This window comes from Neovison vison, chromosome 1 (genome assembly GCF_020171115.1).
Source record: "Neovison vison isolate M4711 chromosome 1, ASM_NN_V1, whole genome shotgun sequence".
Lineage (NCBI taxonomy): Eukaryota > Metazoa > Chordata > Mammalia > Carnivora > Mustelidae > Neogale > Neogale vison.
The window spans coordinates 207,340,354-207,355,074 of NC_058091.1; the positions used below are offsets into that span (position 1 = coordinate 207,340,354).

Sequence of the window (14,721 nt, forward strand, 5' to 3'; positions counted from 1 at the left end):
TCAAATTAAAAACTTAATGTAAATACTAGAAGTATAAAACTCCTAGAAACAATTACAGAGAAAAAACTTTATGACATAAGAATTGGCAACAATTTCTTGGAAATGACACCAAAACCACGGGCAACAACAGCAAAAATAGACAAATGGGACTATATAAGACTTAAAACTGTGCTTCAAAAACACAATAGAGTAAAAGGACAACCTGTAGTTATGGAATCAGACAAAATATTTGCAAATATTTGCAAATCATACATCTGAAAAGGAGTTATTATCCAGAATATATAAAGAACTTATAATGATGGTGACTAACATAACATAATACAATAAAAAAGAACTTCTATAACTCAACAAGAAAACTAAATAACTTGAGGAAAAAATGACCAAAGGATTTGAATTGACATTTTTCCCAAGATGATATATAAATGGCTCACAAGCATGTGAAAAAGATATCCAATATCACTAATGATTAGAGAAATGCATATCAAAACCACGATGCAGTCCCTCATACCTGTTAGGATGGCTACTATCAACAAAACAACAAACAAAAAATAGTAAGTGTTGACAAGGACATGGAGAAATTGAAGACTTGAGTACTATTAGTGAGGTTATAAAATGGTATAGTGTGGAGTTTTTTAAAAAAAAAAGTTGAATGCAAATTACCATGTGATCCAGTAATCCTACTTCTGTGTATATATGCAAAGACATTTTTGAAAGCTGAGTCCTGATGAGATATCTGCATTCTTATGTTTATAGAATACTGTTTACAACCTCTGAGAGGTGGAAACAACCCAAGTGTCCATTGATAAGTGAGTAAAAAAGTGGCACATACACACAGTAAATGTTATTCAGCTTTAAAAAGAGAAATTTTGTCACATGACACAAAGTGGATATATCTTGAGATGACATGCTCAGTGAAATAAGCCAGTCACAAAAAACATACATGGTTCCACTTACATGAACTTTCTTTTTAAAGTAATGAAATTCATAGAAATAGAAAGTGCTTCTGCAATGGTTACTAGAGGTTAGAGGAAGGTGGGGAAAAGAGGAATTATTTACTGGATACAGAGTTTGATATATAAGATAAATTCTGGAGCTTTGTATCACAACAATGTAAGTACACTTAACATTCCTGAATTATTATACCTAAAAATGGTTAAGATGGTAAATTTCATATTATGTGCTTTTACCATAAATTTTATAATTAAATTCTCTACATGTTTACCCTTTGATTCAAAAATCATTAAGTTACCTTGAAATATCCAATAATTAAAATGAAAGTAAAATTTTGCTCTCTGTATAGAGACATAATAATGTAAAAATATATGGTGCAAAACTCAACATCCAAAGGAAGCTCAGATAGGAAAGAAATAGCTGCATAGTAAATTTTGCATTTCATCTATGGGGTTTCCAGAATTCTTATACTATGTTTAGTTGCTCAGAAAAATCCCTGAACCAGTTCTTAGATTTAACACTTCACATATAAAATAAGGATGACTAATAATCTGGACATAAGATAAAACTATATATAAAACCATATGAAAGCATCAAGAAGTAGTTTAATTTTACACACATACACACAATTTTAGAATATATCAGCACAAGTACAGAAAATAAAAATGTAAATGAAAAAGACCATATTTGTTGAAAACTAGACAGTATCAAATTTCTGAAGTATAAAATCTTTTGAGTTCTTATTTGAATTTCTGTATAGTTTATATATACAGTATTATGTTAGTTTTAGGTATACAGTATAACATACACCTGTAAATGTACATCTATACATTGCTCACTGGTCATCATTTTAAGTGTACTCTTAATCTTTATCACCTATTTGACAAATCCTCCCATGTATGAGTGAAATCATATTGTATTTTTTTTTTCTCTGACTGACTTACCTCACTTAGCGTAGTAATTTCTAACTTCATCGATGTCATTGGCAATGGGAAGTTTCATTCTTTTCTATGGCTGAATAATATTCCATTGCCTACACATACCACATCTTCTTTTATCCATTCATCTATCAATGGATACTTGAGCTGCTACCATAATTTGGCTATTGTAAATAATGCTGCAGTAAACATAGGGGTATATATATCCTTTCAGCTGAGAGTTTATTGGATTCCTTGGGTAAATACTGAGTAGTGTGATGACTGAATGGTAGAGTAGTTCTATTTCTAATTTTCTGAGGAAACTTCAGACTGTTTTTTACAGTGGATGCCCCAGTTTGCATTCCCACCACCAGTGCACAAGGGCTCCTTTTTCTCCACATCCTCACCAGCACTTGTTGCTTCTTGTATTATTATTATTTTTAATTTTAACCATTCTGAGAGGTGTGCAGTGATGTTGTAGTTATGATTTACCTTTCACTGTGATGAGTGATGTTGAGCATGTTTTCATGTGTCCATTCACCATCTGCTAGGCTTCTCTGGAGAAATGTCTGTTCATGTCTTCTGCCCATTTTTTAATTGGATTGTTTTTTGAGTGCTGAGTTGTATATATATATTTTGGAGTTCTATATATATTTTGGAGACTATCCCTTTATCAGATATGTCATTTGCAAATATTTTCTCCCATTTTGTAGGTTGTTTTTTAGGTTTCTGATTGTTTCTTTTGCTGTGCAGAAGCTTTTTATCTTTGTGAAATCCCTGTAGTTCATTTTTGGTTTTGTATCCCTTGCCTCCAGAGACATGTCTAATAAGTTGCTATGGCCCATATCAAATAGATTGCTGCCTATGCTCTCTTCTGGGAATTTTATGGTTTCCTGCTTCACATTTAGATCTTTAATCCATTTTCAGTTTATTTTTGTGTATGGTGAAGGAAGGTGGTCCAGTTTCATTCTTTTGCTTGTAACTATCCTATTTTCCCAACATCATTTTTTGAAAACTATCTGTTTCCTGTTGCATGTTCTTGCCTCTTTTGTGGAAGATTAATTGACCATACATAATCATGTATTTGATTCCAGGGTCTCTGTTTTGTTCTCTCAATCTCTGTGTTTATATTTGTGCTAATACCATACTGTTTTGGTTACTACAGCTTTGTAGTAGAACTTGAAATCTGGAATTGTGATACCTCCACCTTTTATTTTCTTTTTCAAGGTTGTTTAGGCTATTTGGGGTCTTTTGTGGTTCCTCACAAATTTTAGGATTGTTTGTTGTAATTAGGTGAAAATGCTGTTGATATTTTGATAGGGATTTTAGTAAATCTGTAGATTGCTTCAGTTTGTATGGACATTTAAACAGTATTTTTCTAATCCATGAGTGTGCTCTTTAATGTTCTTCATCAGTGTTTTTTTAGTTTTCAGAGTACAGGTCTTGCATTTCTTTGGTTAGGTTTATTCTTAGTTATCCTATTATTTTTGGTGTAATTATAAATGGGATTGCTTTCTTAATTTCTCTTTCTGTTCCTTCATTATTCGTATATAGAAATGCAATGGATGGATTGCACTGATTTTGTATCCTGCAACATTACTGGATTCATTTATTAGTTCTAGTCATTTCTTGGTGGTGCCTACAAGGTTTTCTGTATATTGTATTATGTCACCTGCAAGTTGTGACAGTTTTATTTCTTCCTTAACAATTTGTATGTCTTCTTTACCTTTTCCTTGTCTGATTGCTATGGCTAGGAATGCTAGTACTATGCTGAATAAAAGTGGTGAGAGTGGACATCCTTGTCTTCTTCCTAATCTTAATGGAAAACTCTGTTTTTCACTGTTGAGTATGATGTTATCTATGGGTATTCATATATGGTCTTTATTATGTTGAAGTATGCTATCTCCAAACCTGCTTCATTGAGGGTTTTTATCATGAATAGATGTACTTTCTCAAGTGCCATTTCTGTATCTATTGAAATGATCACATGGCTTTTGTTTTTCACTTTTTGATGTGACGTATCACAGTGATTGATTCACAAATACTGAACCATACTTACCTCCCAGGAATACATCCCACTCGATCATTGTGAATGATATATTTTAATCATTGTTGGATTCAGTTGCTAATACTTTATTAAGGATTGTCACATCTGTGTTCATCAGAGAGATTGACCTGTAGTGTTCCTTTGTTCTCTCTCCTGCTTATTTTTTTTATTTTTTATTTTTTAGTGTCTGTATCTGGTTTTGGTATCAGAGTAATTGAGGGCTTGTAGAATGAATTTAGAAGTTTTTCTGCCTCTTCTATTTTTTGGAATAGTTTGGGAAGCATAAATTTTAACTCCTCTTTATATGTTTGGTAGAATTAAACTGTGAAACCGTCTGATCCTTGACTTCTGTTCATTGTGAGTTTTTTTTATTACTGGCAATGTTTCATTGCTGGTTATTGGCCAGTCCTAATTTTTTTATTCCTGATTGCATTTGGGGAGGTAATGTTTCTAGGAATGTATCCATTTCTTCTAGGTTGTCCAATATGTTGACATAAAAGTTTTCATAATACTGTTATAATCCTTTGAATTTCTATGTTGTCAGTTGTTATTTCTCTCATTTCTGATTTTTGTTTTGTGTCTTCTTTTTGTTGTTTGCTCTGGATAAGTGTTTATCAATTTTGTTGAACTTTTCAAAGAATCAGCTACTGGTTTCATTTATCTGTTCTATTTCTTTCTTTCTTCTTCTTTTTTAAAATTTCATTTCTTTTTTTTTTTTAAGATTTTATTTATTTGCCAGAGAGAGAGCACAAGCAAGAGGAGAGGCAGGCAGAAGGAAAAGAAGGCTCCCCACTGAGCATGGAAACCAATGTAGGTCTCAATCCCAGGATCCTGGGATCATGCCCTGAGCTGAAGACAAACACCTAACAGACTGAGCCATCCAGCCATCCCTAGTTCATTTATTTTTGCTGGTTCTGGATTTTGTTTGTTCTTTTTCTAGCTTTGTTAGGTGTACAGTTAGGTTGTTTGAGATTTTTCTTGTTTTTTCGAGGTACACCTATATTGCTATAATCTTCCCTCTTAAAATGGCTTTTGAGACACGCCAAAGGTTTTGGACCATTTTGTTTTCATTTTCACTTTTCTATACATTTTTTTTTTTATTTCTTCGCTGACCCATTCATTGTTTAGTACCATATTATTTAATCTCCATGTATTTGTGTTCCTCCCAGATTTTTTTCTGGTGGATGGTTTCTAGTTTCATAGTTTTGTGGTCAGAAAAGATGTATGGAATAACTTCAGTATTTTAAATTTGTTGAGACTTGTTTTGTGGCTTAATATGTGGTCTGCTCTGGAGAGTGTTTTCTGTGCCCTTGAAAAGAAGATGTATTCTGTTGTTTTAGGATGGAATTTTCTGAATGTATCTTTTAAGTTCATCTGGTCCAGTGTGTCATTCAAAACCCCTGTATCCTTGTTGATTTTCTGTTTGAATGGTCTGTCCATTACTGTGAGTGGGGTGTTAAAGTACTCTACTATTGATGATTTCCTTTATGTTTGTTATTAACTGTTTCATCTATTTGGGTACTCACATGTTGGGTGCATAAATATATACAATTGCTTTATATTCTTTGGGTTATCTCCAAATGATTATACAGTCTGTTTTATTTTTGTTTTTGTTTTGTTTTGTTTTGTCTGTTGTTGCAGGCTTTAAGATCTATTTTGTCTGATATGGGTAGTTCCACCCTGGCTTTCTTTTTTCATGTTGTTTTTCCATCCCTTCAATTTCAACCTGCATGTGTCTTTAGGCCCGAAACGAATTTCTTTCTTTCTTTTTTTTCTTTTCTTTTCTTTTTTTTTACTTTATTTATTTATTTGAGAGAGAGAGAGCACACAGAGGGAGAGGGAAAGGGAGAAGCAGACTCCCCACTGAGCTGAGAGCCAGATGTGGGGCTTGATCCCAGGACCCTGAGATCATGACCTGAGCTGAAGACACACTTAACAGACTGAGCCACCTAGGTGCCCCATGAAATGAATTTCTTGTAGGCAGCATATAAATGGGCCTTATTTTTTACGCTTTCTTTCACCCTCTGCATTTTGGTTGGAGCACTTAGTCCATTTACATTCAAAGAATTATTGATGGATATTTATTTATTGACATTTTGTTACTCGTTTTATGGTTGTTTTTGTAAGTTCTTCTCTGTTTCTTCCTTCTCTTGTTCTTTACTCTCATAAGTTGACTTTCTTTAGTGATATACTTGGATTCCTTTTCCTTTATTTTTTCCATATCTATTACTGTTTTTTGATTTGTCATTATCATTTGGTTTGTATACAACTTTTTTTTCTGTATGTAGCAATCTATATTAAGTTAATGGTCACTTAAGGTTGAACCCATTCTCTACCCCTCTCCTCCCCACATTTTAGGTGTATTGTGTCATACTCCACATCCTTTTATTTTGTTAGTCCCTTGTCTGATATTTACAGATATACTTACTTGTACTGCTTTTGTGTTTCCTACTTTCCTTACTCTTACTCATGGTCTTTATTTTCACTTATATTCTCCTCATTAATAGTTACTTTGTGTAGGTCTGGTTTAGTAGTCATGAACTCCCTTACCTTTTCTTTGACTAGAAAACTCTACCTTTCCTTCTATTCTGAATGATAGCTTTCTGAATAAAGTATTGTTGGGTACGGATTTTTTTTTTTCCTTTCATCACTTTGAATATATCATGCCACTCCCTTCTCGCTTATAAAGCTTCTGAAAAATCAGTTTATAGCCTAATGGGGTTTCCCTTGTATGTAACTGCTTTCTTTTCTCTTGCTACTTTTAAAATTCTCTTTATCACTACTTTTTACCATCTTAATTATTATGTGTCTTGGTGTGGACCTCCTTGATTTCATTTTATTGGGGCATCTTTGTGACTCCTGGATCTGGATTGTTATTTCTTTCCTGCAATTCAAAAAGTTTTCAGCTATTACCACTTCAAATAACTTTTCTTTCCTCCCCCTTTTTTCTTCTCCTACTGAGATCCATATAATGCAAGTGTTATTATACTTGATGCTGTTCCTGAGTTCTCTAACTCTGTTCTCAATTTGTGTGTGTGTGTGTGTGTGTGTGTGTGTCTACATATACATATATACATATATTTTTTTTTCTTTTCTTTCATGTGCCCAACTTGATTGCTTTCTGTTACTCTGTCCTCCAGGTTGCTGATTCATTCTTCTGCTTTTTCTAGTCTATTATATATTTCATATTGTGTACTTTTATTTCATTTATTTTGTTCTTCATCTCTAATTGGTTCTTTTTTATATCCTTGATTAAGTGTCTCACTGATGTCATCCACTCTCTTCCCAAGTCCACTGACCGTCTTTATGGTCATTACTTTAAATTTTCTATGAGGCATATTACTTATCTCTATTTCACTTAGGTCTCTTGATGTTATTTTTTTCCTGTTCGTTCATTTTTATATTTTTTTCTGTCTCCTTATTTTGTCTAACTTTGTGTTTGTGTATGTTAGGAAAGACAGCTACATCTCTTGCACTTGCAAGTAATGGCCTTATGAAAAAGAAGGCCTATAGTTCCCTGCTGTGAAGTGTTCCCTGATCATCTGAACCTGGAGCTCAGTAGTGTCTCCTGTGTGTGGTGTATGTGCCTTGACGTTATGGCTAAGCCACTTTTTCCTTCAATCCAGTTTCCTCAGTGACTCTCTTTGCTTGTTGTTGCCAGTGTTGGTCCCTGTGGTGTTGGTAGTACAGTCTAAGGATGCCTTGGGTTTGAGTTGAGTTAGACCAGGTGTTTGCCAGAGATGGAGTAGCACCAAACAGCAGGATACTTTCCCTGTGCTGTCCTCTGAGAAGCTTTCATTGGTTGGTAGGGTCTGTAAGCAGACCAGCTGTTTGCCTCCAACCCACTGCTGGGTCATTGTCTGACTGTTGTATGCAGTTATCTTTCCATTTCTTTGGTGTAGGAACCACTTTGGAATAGTAATGGCCACTATAGGGGCTGCTTGCCCACTGCCATCCCTGTTGTACCATCTTATCTGTGCTTTAATCACGAGCATATTGGAGAGTGCTGATCTGCTGAAACACAGTGGAAATGGAGTGTCTGTAGGGTGAGTGCAGTTATGGTAGGCAAGATTTGCACACTGAGATTCCTCAGGAGAAGGGAACTGAGGTGGGCTGTCCAGGGGAATGTGTTAGTGGAAGCACACAGTGGGACCGAGTGGGCTGCAGTTCTAGCAAGTTAGGTAGTAACTTTGCAGGTGGCCCTGTGTTTATGCTGGTGGATGGGAGAGGGAAATGGCACCTGCCAGTTCCTTTATTTCTGGAGTTCCCCAGAAATTTCTGTTCCTCAGAGACAGGCTCTGAGATTATTAAATAATTCTACCTCTTGCATGTCTCAGGTACCTTACTCAGCTGCTGCTTCTGTGCTCTATTTCTGAGGGCTCTTCTGTGCTGTCTCTTTAAGGGAAGGGTCTCAGTTTCCTCTTGGCCCCTTGGTTCTCCCAGATCACAGCCTGAAATTCCAAGTTTTAAGTCCTGCTGGTTGTAAGAGCTCACAAAATGTGGCACCTTTTCAAAGCCAAATATTATGGAGATTCATCGTCCCCATATAGGCTTCCCTGTGTGGGAATCAGTTTCTCTCCCCTCTCCATACCTGTCTGTTTCTCCTGTTAATAATACCATGAGTCCCTTGAGTTCCTGACCAAGTGTCCACCTTTACTACCCTCTTTGATATTTTTGATATTGCCTTTTCTCTACATTTAGTTTTGGAGTTTATCCTGCTAGTCTTTGGATCATTTTCTGGGTTATTTACACTTGTGTGAGTGTTACCTATTTGTATCCATGGGATGAGGTGAGCCACCTTCCCTAGAAGTCTCCAAAGAATAAAATCTTTATAAACTTCTATTTCAAATGTGAAATTTTGTGTTTTTTTTCTGCTTCCCCAGAGACATATAGAAATCCATTATTAAATACAGTTGGTCAATTTTTGAATAATTCTTAACATTAATTTTCTTCCTGAGAAGGAATCCAGGAATTCTGAAAACAATATAGATCATGTAAGACCTATCTTTCTACTGTTCTTGGCAAGAGTCAAAGCTCCTTTGGAGACATATCTTGAAAGAAAGAAGTTATGTCTCGGAGGCATAATACTATGGAGTATTATGCCTCCATCAGAAAGGATGAATACCCAACTTTTGTAGCAACATGGACGGGACTGAAGGAGATTATGCTGAGTGAAATAAGTCAAGCAGAGAGAGTCAATTATCATATGGTTTCACTTATTTGTGGAGCATAACAAATAGCATGGTGGACATGGGGAGTTAGGAGAAGGGAGTTGGGGGAAATTGGAAGAGGAGGTGAGCCTCATAGTCTCTCATGAGAGACTATGGACTCTGAAAAAAAATCTGAGGGGTTTTAAGTGGTGAGGGGGTGGGAGGTTGGGGGAACCAGGTGGTGGGTATTAGAGAGGGCACAGATTGCATGGAGCACTGGGTGTGGTACAAAAACGAATACTGTTATGCTGGAAATAAACAAAAAAATAAATTAAAAAAAAAGAGTCAAAGCTCCTTTAACAGCACTTAGAACCTCCTACTCACCCATACTTCCAGCAATTTAAAAAAAACAGTAATTACATTTGCAAATAGACTTAATGCAAAATATGTGCCATAAATATGTTTTAATAAAAGTGAAATTCCTGATGCTCCATCATGGAGGTCATTGCTCCTGAGAAAATCATTCGTATTTTACAGTGTGAGTCCTTTGCTAGATGACTTGATTGATAGCTAATACTTGTCAATAAATTGAATTGTGTCACATTAATCCCATTTTCATGTTGTTGTCCATTTATTTTCTGTTTAAAAAAAAGTGAACTTTTAAACTAAGAGGATGTCCACACCACATTTTTGCTAATCTTTGATTTCTTTTAAAGTGTATCCTCAGGATTTGGCTACTTAAAAAGCAGTGTAGAGAAAGGAAGTGGTACTGTAAGAAGGTATACTTGGACACCTGAATAAAGGTTGCAAAAGAGCTCCCACTTCTTAGAGCTTTTTCTTTCCCATATTCTCAGAATGCAAACTGGAGGAATGCAAACTTTGTTTCTTGGTTAATCAGTCATTCCCTCAAGAAATATTTAAAGCAATCCTTTACCTCCATTACAAAGTCATTAGAGAGGACTTAAAATTCCCAAGCCTTCAGATAATAAGCCACAGGCCACTTAAAGGTACTACAGAGAGTAGAAGTTTGGCATTAGAATATTTAGTCACAGATGGTAAATGGAATTTCAACTGTCTGTTGCATCACAGATACAGAGATTAAATCTCTCTCTCACATTTGTCTCCACATCTTTTAAACTAGTTTTTGTTCTACAAAGTTTATTTTGTTCTGCAGCATTTTAAGTTCAAGCTTCTGAAGAGATTGATACTTTCTCATTTTCTGGGAAGGAAAAGTGATAGATTGCCTTTGTAAATGAAGACTCATGCTGTTATTGTCTACAGTTCGTAGTAGTCATGTTAGATTAAACAGCATTCTATTGTGGGCTCCTTATTAATTATGATGCTTCCTGCTGCCATGCTGATTCTTTTTTTTCTGATGGCTTCACTGTGGAGAAGCACAGCTTCTTTCAAAGAAGCCCATCACAATGCAAGCAGCTCATTAACTTCAGCCTTCCTCCCAGTTTCCTGTGACAAGCTGAAGAACCTTCCCTAACTAACTTTAGAGAGAGATAATAAAGTTTTATTTCCCTTTCACAGCATTTCAAGGGCAGTTTATCATGTTCTTTTCTTCCGGACAGAATTTTGAACAGAAGCAGAGGGACTCAGAACTTTATTTTTTAAAGTCTTCATATCACAAAATTGGAAGTTCCTATAAATGACACATCCTTAGATTTAGTGGTTACCTCATCATATTAAAAAAAAAAAAAGTGGGCAAATCGTGTGCATTTGCTTCAGAGAATAATGAACTGAAATGGAAATCCTGTGACTCTCTTTGCAGATTCAAGTTCTATGGCTACTTTTCTGTTGTTTTGTTTTTTGTTTGCTAGCAAACAGGAGAGTACTTGCCTACTATGGAACCCCTCAAATGTGAATACTCCTTAGGTCTCTTAAATTCTAAAATTCCACCATTGTGTATTCTGTCCTTTTGTGTGTTTCTCCACACATTTTCTACCACTCTAAATTCTTTGGAAAGGATACATACCTATATGTATCCTTGATACATTGATTGAATGTATCAATGTGATTGAATCTATCAAGGTGATTGAATCTTTGATTCAGTCTGAATCGGCTATGTTAGGCTATAATAGCATATAACACCCCAAAATCTGAGTAGCCGAATACCATAAAAATTTGTTTCTCTCATGCTACAAGTGCAATGTGGGTTGGCATTATATTTGCTCAAGGATGAAGGTTCATGGAAATTCCATTTCCTTATGTGTCTCCATGATTGCTGGAGCAGGAAAAGGGAATACATTGAATTAAAACCTAGGTTTCATGAAACCTCAGAAAGGTGGTATATGCAGTCAGCCAAAGTGAGTCCCATGACCATGCTTAACTTCAAGATGGTAAGAAAGTACAGTCCTATCAGAAAGAGAAGGAATAAATATTCATTAACAGCCCTGGTGATCAACAATACTCTTGTAAATTAGTTTCTTATACCACATCCTAGCTGACAGCTACTTGAGTTAAAGAATAGGAATTTGTTGGGGCGCCTGGGTGGCTCAGTGGGTTGAGCCGTTGCCTTCGGCTCAGGTCATGATCTCAGGGTCCTGGGATCGAGTCCCGCATCGGGCTCTCTGCTCAGCAGGGAGCCTGCTTCCTCCTCTCTCTCTGCCTGCCTCTCTGCCTACTTGTGACCTCTCTCTGTCAAATAAACAAATAAAATCTTAAAAAAAAAAAAAAAGAATAGGAATTTGTTTGTGAGGGGTAAAAGAAAAATAGTCTTTTAGAATATAAAAGACAAATTTAACAGACAAAGAGAAAATGTGAGGCTAGGTACCCACCCATGCAAGTGACAGGAGGGCTTATGCAGAATCAATATCCCAGCTCACCAGCCTTTGGTTTCTTCACTAAAAATAGTAATCCTTAACTTAGGTAAATATTTTTCTTAATAATAAAATAAAATACAATAAAATTTTCGGAATAATAAAATTACAGTAAAATGAACGCAATCAATTAGTACATAATAAATGATATTTACATGGCTTTTTAAACCATAACTCTCTTGAGTGGAAACATTAAATTGTTGATGATAAAATGTTTGAGAACATTTATGTTTGGGAACATCTTATACTGACCTACAGTATAAGACTTATAGTTCACTGGGAACAAGGGCTGTGCCTTACATCTCCCTGTGTCCCCAGTTGTGAAGTTACAGCTGACTGTATTATAGAGCATAAAAGAAGAGTGTGGGAACTAAAGGCCTAAGTCTGAGTCCTTGCCTGACCACTTACTTGCTGAGTAATGATGAGCAAGTAGCTATTGCTTTTGCCTACTTAACATTCATTTCTCCTTTTGTTGACAGTGTCCTAATTCCCCCCCCCACACACCTCTTGGATGACTATAAACATTTATTCAGTCCCTGTGGTTCCATTCGGGTTCCATCTCCTTTCTGGGATAATACATTTCTCAACATAGCCTATCCCTGTGGTCACTGTGATTGTTTCAGAAAGGGATTCATGTTCAACATTTTCCATTGGAGATTTTTTTTTTTAACCCTTAGGAAAGAAAAACTATTTATCTGATGGCTGCTGAATGGATATGATAAAAATCTAAAGTGGTCAGCAGCCATATAACCCAAAAAAGGAAAACCGTGACTGAGAAAAGAAACAATGTGGAAAAACTTTAAATGGAATTGGGGTGGTGGGGAGAGAGACTGTGAATAACAGACTAAAATAATTGTTTGAGTCCAATGTGATTTGACTTTGACCTTTCAATTGTAAGACACACTTCATGTCTTTTTCATTAAACTGTTTGGAGTTGTGGTCTTTAAAACACTAAGCACTGAGCATCCTGACAAACCTTGTTTCTATGAAACAAGTTGAGTATGTTTCTGTGTGTATAAAATGAAGCATTGCTGTAATATGTTGATTTCCCTGAAATAACTATAAATCCTTAAAATTTATATATGCAGTATGTTTGTGGAAGATTATAAATCCAGTTTGTAGAAATGTTGGGTTTTAGTGGTCTGTAGTGCATGTTAACAGAAATAAACATTTAAGTTGGATATTCTTGTTGAGAGCCCAGGAAATACACATGGAAGGGAGATGGAGATTTGGGAGTCATCAACACAGAAATGATAATCAAAGCCAAGGTGATAAATAAAACTGCCGCATCAGAATGTATGTATACTAGAAGGAGAAGGGAATACAGTATAATTTAAGTTTGGTAGAGCATACAGTAGTGAGGCCTGGGGCAGAGATATGTTTTTTTTCCTGAGATTGGCAAGGGAATGCATTGGCCAGTTTATGTAAGGCTTGGACCTGAAGCAAGTTGCTAAGGAATTTACCACTTATCACTTAGGCCAATAAATGGAAGTCAAAGAAAGGTTTCAAGCAAGAGACAGAATAGTACTTCTACTTCTACTAAGACCACTCTTGTGGAAGAAGAGAGGATAGATTATAAATTGAAGTGAATGATGTCAGAGATACTAATCAATTATTCTAATTATTTAAGCAAAAGATAATGAGGACTTAAATTAAGGTGATAGTGGTAAGAATTAAGATGAGACTATGGTTGGACGGAGATTCAGGAGAAAGAATCTTACACGATTAAAGGTATTCAAACGCTGAGGGAGAGAAATAATTTCAGTATACAGATTTTTACTAGAGTAATTCAAAGAATAGTGACAATTCAATGAAGAGAGGCAATACAAAATGAAGAACAAAGTTGGAGCAGATTTTAGTTTTGCATAGGATGCTATTAAGATATAAAGTCAAGAGAAGAATTTGGAATTGATTTGCCTACAAATTGATATTAAAACCTGTGATGTAAGTTTTTATTTTTGTTATAAATCTGAGAGGTGATATAATAGGATGAAAGGATGGACTCTCAGGCTGAAGCCCTGGAGAGAACAGGGATCTGCAAAGACTTAAGAATGAAAGAACCTAACAGTAGAAGGAGAGACAGAAGACTTTGGGTGCCCCCCAACAAGAACAGAATATTAAGCCTGAGACAGTGGCTGCTAGACCCCCATATGTTCTGAAAAAGATAAAAACTGGGGAAAAACTTGAGGAACAAAGTAAGATAGTTCACTAGTAAGATAGTTCGACTCTGAGGAAGACCTGAATTATCATTTTCAAGTACAATTTATTCATTGTTTACACAAAATTCTTTAGTTTTAATTATTTCTGCCTAGCAATAAGAAAGAACTGCCTATTTCCTTTTGAAACCTCCCTTCTATTCCTACCCTCTGGGGATTAAATGTCCCATTCTCTGGGGTCTTATAATAGCCATCTGTGCACACCTTCTTCACACTTGCAACTCTCCATTTTAATTTCTGATTATATTATTTTACTTCCTTAAAACTGAAAGGTCCTTAAGGATAGGATTTCTTTTCTTTATTTATACCAGTAACCAGGGCTCAGAAGAAAGTTTATTGAATGTGTCTCCCTAATACCTACCATTCCCTTTTCTAAGCGTGGTTTCTCTTAACATACCAATTAGAAGGCTTAATTTTCCTGTTTCTCCTATATGACTGCCCTCTAAAGTTTGCCATGTCCTAAGTTGGCCCCATCACTAATAGAGCCACTAGTCTTCATGTAGTCGACCACTGAATATGTCAACACCCCTTCTTCCATTGAACCTTGAAGGAAATCGGATGGAACATAGCCAAACCATTTTATTACATCAGCTTTCAAAAATCCAGTGATTGGAC

General features: G+C 35.7%; 1 pseudogene; it reads right to left on the minus strand.

Annotated features, from left to right (window-relative positions):
- The window catches only part of LOC122889172, a 180,837-nt pseudogene extending 178,912 nt beyond the window's left edge, over positions 1–1,925 (minus strand).
- Positions 1,926–14,721: the final 12,796 nt, after the last annotated feature.